This window comes from Schistocerca americana, chromosome 1, assembly GCF_021461395.2.
Source record: "Schistocerca americana isolate TAMUIC-IGC-003095 chromosome 1, iqSchAmer2.1, whole genome shotgun sequence".
NCBI classification, from domain to species: Eukaryota; Metazoa; Arthropoda; class Insecta; order Orthoptera; family Acrididae; genus Schistocerca; species Schistocerca americana.
The window spans coordinates 490,232,777-490,238,859 of NC_060119.1; the positions used below are offsets into that span (position 1 = coordinate 490,232,777).

Genomic DNA, 6,083 nt, shown 5'->3' on the forward strand with positions numbered 1-6,083 from the left:
GGCCTCTATCACAAACGAATGATCTCAGGACAATGAAACATTGTGGAAACATTTATTAGGAGATTATCACTTAATAAAAGCAAGTCTTCTGGTCCAGACTGTATACCAATTAGGTTCCTATCGGAGTATGCTGATGCATTACTCCATACTTAACAATCATATACAACCGTTCGCACGACGAAAGATCAGTACCCAAAGGCTGGAAAGTTACACAGGTCACACCAATATTCAAGAAAGATAGTAGGTTCAAATGGTTCAAATGGCTCTGAGCACTATGGGACTTAACTTCTGAGGTCATCAGTCCCCTAGAACTTAGAACTATTTAAACATAACTGACCAAAGGACATCACACACATCCATGCCCGAGGCAGGATTCGAACCTGCGACCGTAGCGGTCACGCGGTTCCAGACTGAAGCGCCTAGAACCGCACGGCCACACCGGCCGGCAAAGATAGTAGGAGTAATCCACTAAATTACAGGTCCATGTTGTTAACGTCGATATGCAGCAGGATTTTAGAACATATATTGTGTTCGAACATTATGAATTACCTCGAAGAAAACGGTCTATTGACACACAGTCAACATGGGTTTAGAAAACATCGTTCCAGTGAAACACAACTATCTCTTTATTCACATGAAGTGTTGAGTGCTACTGACAAAGGATTTCAGATCGATTCCGTATTTCTGGATTTCCGGAAGGCTTTTGACACTGCACCACACAAGCGGCTCGTAGTGAAATTGCTTATGGAAATCGTCTGTTATGTGACTGAATTTGTGATTTCCTGTCAGAGAGGTCACAGTTCGTAGTAATTGACGGAAAGTCATCGAGTAATACAGAAGTGATTTCTGGCGTTCCCCAAGGTAGTGTTGTAGGCCCTTTGCTGTTCCTTATCTATATAAACAAGTTTGGAGACAATCTGAGCAGCCGTCTTCCGTTGTTTGCAGATGACGCTGTCGTTTATCGACTAGTAAAGTCATCAGAAGACCAAAACATACTGCAAAACGATTTAGAAAAGATATCTCAATGGTGCGAAAAGTGGCAGTTGACACTAAATAACGAAAATTGTGAGGTCATCCACATGAGTGCTAAGAGGAACTCGCTAAACTTCGATTACACGATAAATCAGTCTAATCTAAAAACCGTAAATTCAGCTAAATACCTAGGAATTACAATTACGAACAACTGAAATTGGAAGGAACACATAGAAAAATGTTGTGGGGAAGGCTAACCAAAGACTGCGTTTTATTGGCAGGACACTGAGAAAATGTAACAGGCCTACTAAGGAGACTGCCTACACTACGCTTGTCCGTTCTGTTTTAGAAAACTGCTGCGCGGTGTGGGATCCTTACCAGATTGGACTGACGGAGTACATCGAAAAAGTTCAAAGAAAGGCAGCACGTTTTGTATTATCGCGAAATATGGGAGAGTGTGTCACAGAAGCGATACAGGATTTGGGCTGGACATAATTAAAAGAAAGGCGTTTTTCGTTGCGACGGAATCTTCTCACGAAATTCCAATCACCAACTTTCTCCTCCGGATGCGAAAATATTTTTTTGACACTGACCTACATAGGGAGGAAAGATCAGCATGATAAAATAAGGGAAATCAGCGCTATTACGGAAAGATACAGGAGTTCATCATTTCCGCGCGCTATACGAGATTGGAATAATAGAGAATTGTGAAGGTGGCTCGAAGAACCCTCTGCCAGCCACTTAAATGTGATTTGCAGAGTATCCATGTAGATGTAGATGTAGAGATGTGGAAGACAACTAATAAATCACTGAAATAAACATATTTTAATTTTATCATGAAGTCGTAACATTCGTTAATTGCATACCACGTTTACGTTCCAGGTTATAGTGTAACGACCACGTGCATCCACGACTGCCTGGAACCGCGCTAGAGATAGATATGCTGCTGCCCGAAACAACGCAGGACTAAGCAACGTTCAGCTGTCGTGACAAAGTTCGTGCACGGCTTGAAAGCTGCATATTGCGTCCAGTATTCTTAGCGACGGCAACAGTAACTTGTTCAACGATTTATGTCGCAAGTTGGCCGTCTGCCTATCCGAGGAGCTGCCAGTTAATTCGAACTTCCGAATCATGTTCTTCACCCCGGTGCGGAAGAGGACTTGCCCGTATTCCTTTAATCTTCTGATACCCGCGAAGAGCAGCGGCACTATAAGCTGTTGTTTTGATAAATCAGCTCTGCCCACCTTGTCCAGACCCATGTTGACTGTCTGCAGCTGTAATGCACACTGATGCTTGTGTTTCAACCCTACGTCGTCGTACCACTACAGGCCCTTAACGGCAAGTCACGATGCTAACACTACCAACAACGCAAATCCTGCAGGGCACAGTCGGAACTTCATTCCCAAAAGTTGGGTGCCCATACGGTACATAGTTTTCGGCCTACACTGGCTTAAGTAGCGAAAGTTTAATTATAGCCACTCTTTAAACGTCTTCCCGTCGAATCACAGGCGTGCTTTATGTATAGGGCAGTGAACGATCAGTACATGTCTAAAGGCGCCTGTGGTGGAAGAAAAAAGGTGTATATATGGAGTCTTCATGGGTAGCCTAGTAGCGTCGTCCTCTCGTAGCAACGTTTCGATGGAATGCGTCTCCATCATCTTCAGGCGAAGAATCTTCTCCTGTGCATGTCAATTTCCTTAAAGTTATGCGAAAGCGATATACTAAACAACGGCTGAAATAAATTGCTATATTAAATCATTTTACTTACTTTATCCTTATTATCCTATGCTTGCTAACACTTGGGGTAATAGCAATGGCTCTGAGCACTATGGGACTTAACATCTTAGGTCATCAGTCCCCGGGTAATAGCAACTGAAAATATTAGGGAAGAGTGGATGGTGAGACTCGGAAAAATATGGACTTGCTAATTTACAGTTAAAATAACCCGAAAACTCAGTAACAGAAAAAAGCACGCCTCTGGAAGGGACTTAGGCGTCACTCTCATCCCCGATATCTGCAACAGAGACGACACAGGTGAAACACATTTTGAAGACGATCCTAAATCTCTTACAGACTATGACCACTACCACAAATGTACTCTGTATCCGCGCCTGGTTTTAGTCATGTAAATAATTGTTTATTACAAACTGGTTTTCGATCCCTAAGGTACCATCAGTTCAGAATTGACTGTTGTCCAAGTAATTTAATTTTCTGAGACTGTACAGGTTGGGCAAAATAACACTGGACTTGAAAGTGTCTTTGGGTTTGCTGCCGGATCCTGAATTTAACATAATTCAATATTTCGGTGATCCAACGTCCGCCATCTTCAGGAGAATGCCGCTGCTGGAGAGTCCGCAGAAAACAGATGCCAAGGCTGCAAATCGCCCTCTTATGTAGGTCTCCTTAGCGTACACGGTGCGCTGCCCATCACAGTTGCTGCTCCCCAAGACGGGGCTGGCAGCGCCGCCCTTAGTAGAACACCGGCAGCAACGATGTATCGCACCCAAAGACTATTTTCTAACACCCATCCTGGTCGCACTGAAGATCACACTGTTTTTACGCGGGTTAGTGCAGCATTCCACGTTCTGCTAAGAGGAAAACCCTTGTAAACCCTTGTAAACCCTTGTAAATATTAATCACATTGTCTGCCAGCATTATTGCAATTGCGCCTTATAAACAGTGTTACAAAAACCGGAAGCGTTTGCAACTGCAACAGTCGTGTCGGATTTCATCCTGTCTCTGTCTTACACGTTGCAGTGTTTTGGTATCGTGATTCTTCCGGCTGTTGTAGCCTCGTATGACGGCGATGTTCCACGTACCTGTCCTGAATTGTACGAATCGGACGGCGTGTGTAAGCTTTCCACCACTGACATGGACTTTTATATATTCCAGGCGTCCTAAGCCCCATATTGTCTTTCACAGAGCCGAGAAGTGCCCTAATCTTGGAAAGAGGGTGGAACACGCTCTTAATGTTAAAAATCCTTAAAATTCTTCTACTCTTGAATGATACACCCCAAGCGTAAGGAATAAAGGCCATAGATGTATTAGTTCAAAAAATGGTTCAAATGGCTCTGAGCGCTATGGGACTTAACATCTATGGTCATCAGTCCCCTAGAACTTAGAACTACTTAATCCTAACTAACCTAAGGACAGCACACAACATCCAGCCATCACGAGACCCCGCCGGGAATCGAACCCGGGAACCCAGATGTATTAGTATTGGTTTGCTGTTATACCACATATGGACTGGAAGAATTTCCATAGATGTATGTTCCTCTTCGTGCACGTCCGGGTATGGTCCAAACTTCATAGCCTGACGAATCTACCTCTCAGATAATCCATTTCCCTTAAAAACAGCCATCAAATATAAAGTTATATATACTAACATGGTCTCTTCTTTCGGACATGTCCGAAAGAACAGATGTCATCTTAGTATATATATAGTTAAGGCTCACCGGACACTTGACCATCTTCTTCTTCTGTGCGAATGCACAAACAGTGCCCGAACTCTTACGGCAATCGGCAACGCGCCGCGAGTAATGAGTATAATGGGCGGGGGCACTACGAATGTAGTGCGGGACAATACGTTGAGAATGTGGGTTTCGCAGGAGGCGTGCCAGAGATAAATCCCTACAGTCGCGCTATCCTCGGTGTCCTCGGTGGCTCAGATGGTTAGAGCGTCTGCCATGTAAGCAGGAGATCCCGGGTTCGACTCCCGGTCAGGGCACACATTTTCATCTGTCCACGTTGACGTATGTCAACGCCTATAAGCAGCTAAGGGTGTTCATTTCATTGTAAATATCAAGTTCTTGGTTTGATCTGTCCGCTCCGGAAATGGCATATGTTCTATGTACCACACTCCTAAGGTCGCCACTGCGTTGGTATGGCGGATGGCAACTCTTAGCATGCTGATACCGATAGGCGTGTGTCGGCTTTCGGTAAACACTATGTCCCAGAGTACCGTCTTATTTTTTTGTAAACCATGACGTCCAGAAATGAAAGAATGGTTGCGATGTATCGCTGCCGCCGGGAGTCTGCTATGGGCGGTGCCAACAGCCCAGTCTTGGAGGGCAGCACCTGCGATGGGTGGAGTATACACCGTGTACGGTACGGAGGTCTACATATAGGACGATGATTTGCAGCCTTGGCATCAGTTTTCAGCAGGGCTTAGCAGCTGCAGTGGCATTCTCCTGGAGACGGCAGACAGCTGGATCGCCAAAATATTGAAACTTGTTGATTTCAGCATCCGACACCAAACCCCAAGAGACTTTCAAGACTTATTATGCCGCGAGAGCCTGCGAAGTTCCAAAATATCATTGCACTGGAAAATATTTGATCCACTTCAAAGTAGGCAACTCAACTCACATTTTCCAGATGGGGATAATGTAAGTTGGGATGCATACCTTAAAGGGCTCGAAATATTTTCCGGGCCAGTTTCATTTTGTATATAGGGTGTTACAGAAAGGTACGGCCAAACTTTCAGGAAACTTTCCTCACACACAAATAAAGAAATGATGTTATGTGGACATGAGTCCGGAAACGCGTAATTTCCATTTTCGTCAGTAGGTACTGTACTTCCTCGATTCACCGCCAGTTGGCCCAATTGAAGGAAGGTAATGTTGACTTCATTGCTCGTGTTGACATGCGACTCACTGCTCTACAGTACTAGCATCAAGCACATCAGTACGTAGCATCAACAGGTTAGTGTTAATCACGAACGTGGTTTTGCAGTCAGTGCAGTGTTTACAAATGCGGAGTTGGCAGATGCCCATTTGATGTATGGATTAGCACGAGGCAATAGCCGTGGCGCGGTACGTCTGTATCGAGACAGATTTCCAGAACGAAGATGTCCCGACAGGAAGACGTTCGAAGCAATTGACCGGCGTCTTAGGGGAGCACGGAACATTCCAGCCTATGACTCGCGACTGGGGAAGACCTAGAACGACGAGGACACCTGCAATGGACGAGGCAATTCCTCGTGCAGTTGACGATAACCCTAATGTCAGCGTCAGAGAAGTTGCTGCTGTACACGGTAACGTTGACCACGTCACTGTATGGAGAGTGCTACGAGAGAACCAGTTGTTTCCGTACCATGTACAGCGTGTGCAGGC

At 44.9% G+C, this 6,083-nt stretch overlaps 1 non-coding gene across 1 annotated transcript; it reads left to right on the forward strand.

Moving 5' to 3' along the window:
- The first annotated feature begins 4,624 nt into the window (after positions 1-4,624).
- On the forward strand, positions 4,625-4,699 carry Trnat-ugu. Its single transcript has one exon. It is a non-coding gene; the product is annotated as a tRNA-Thr (tRNA).
- The last annotated feature ends 1,384 nt before the right edge of the window (positions 4,700-6,083 follow it).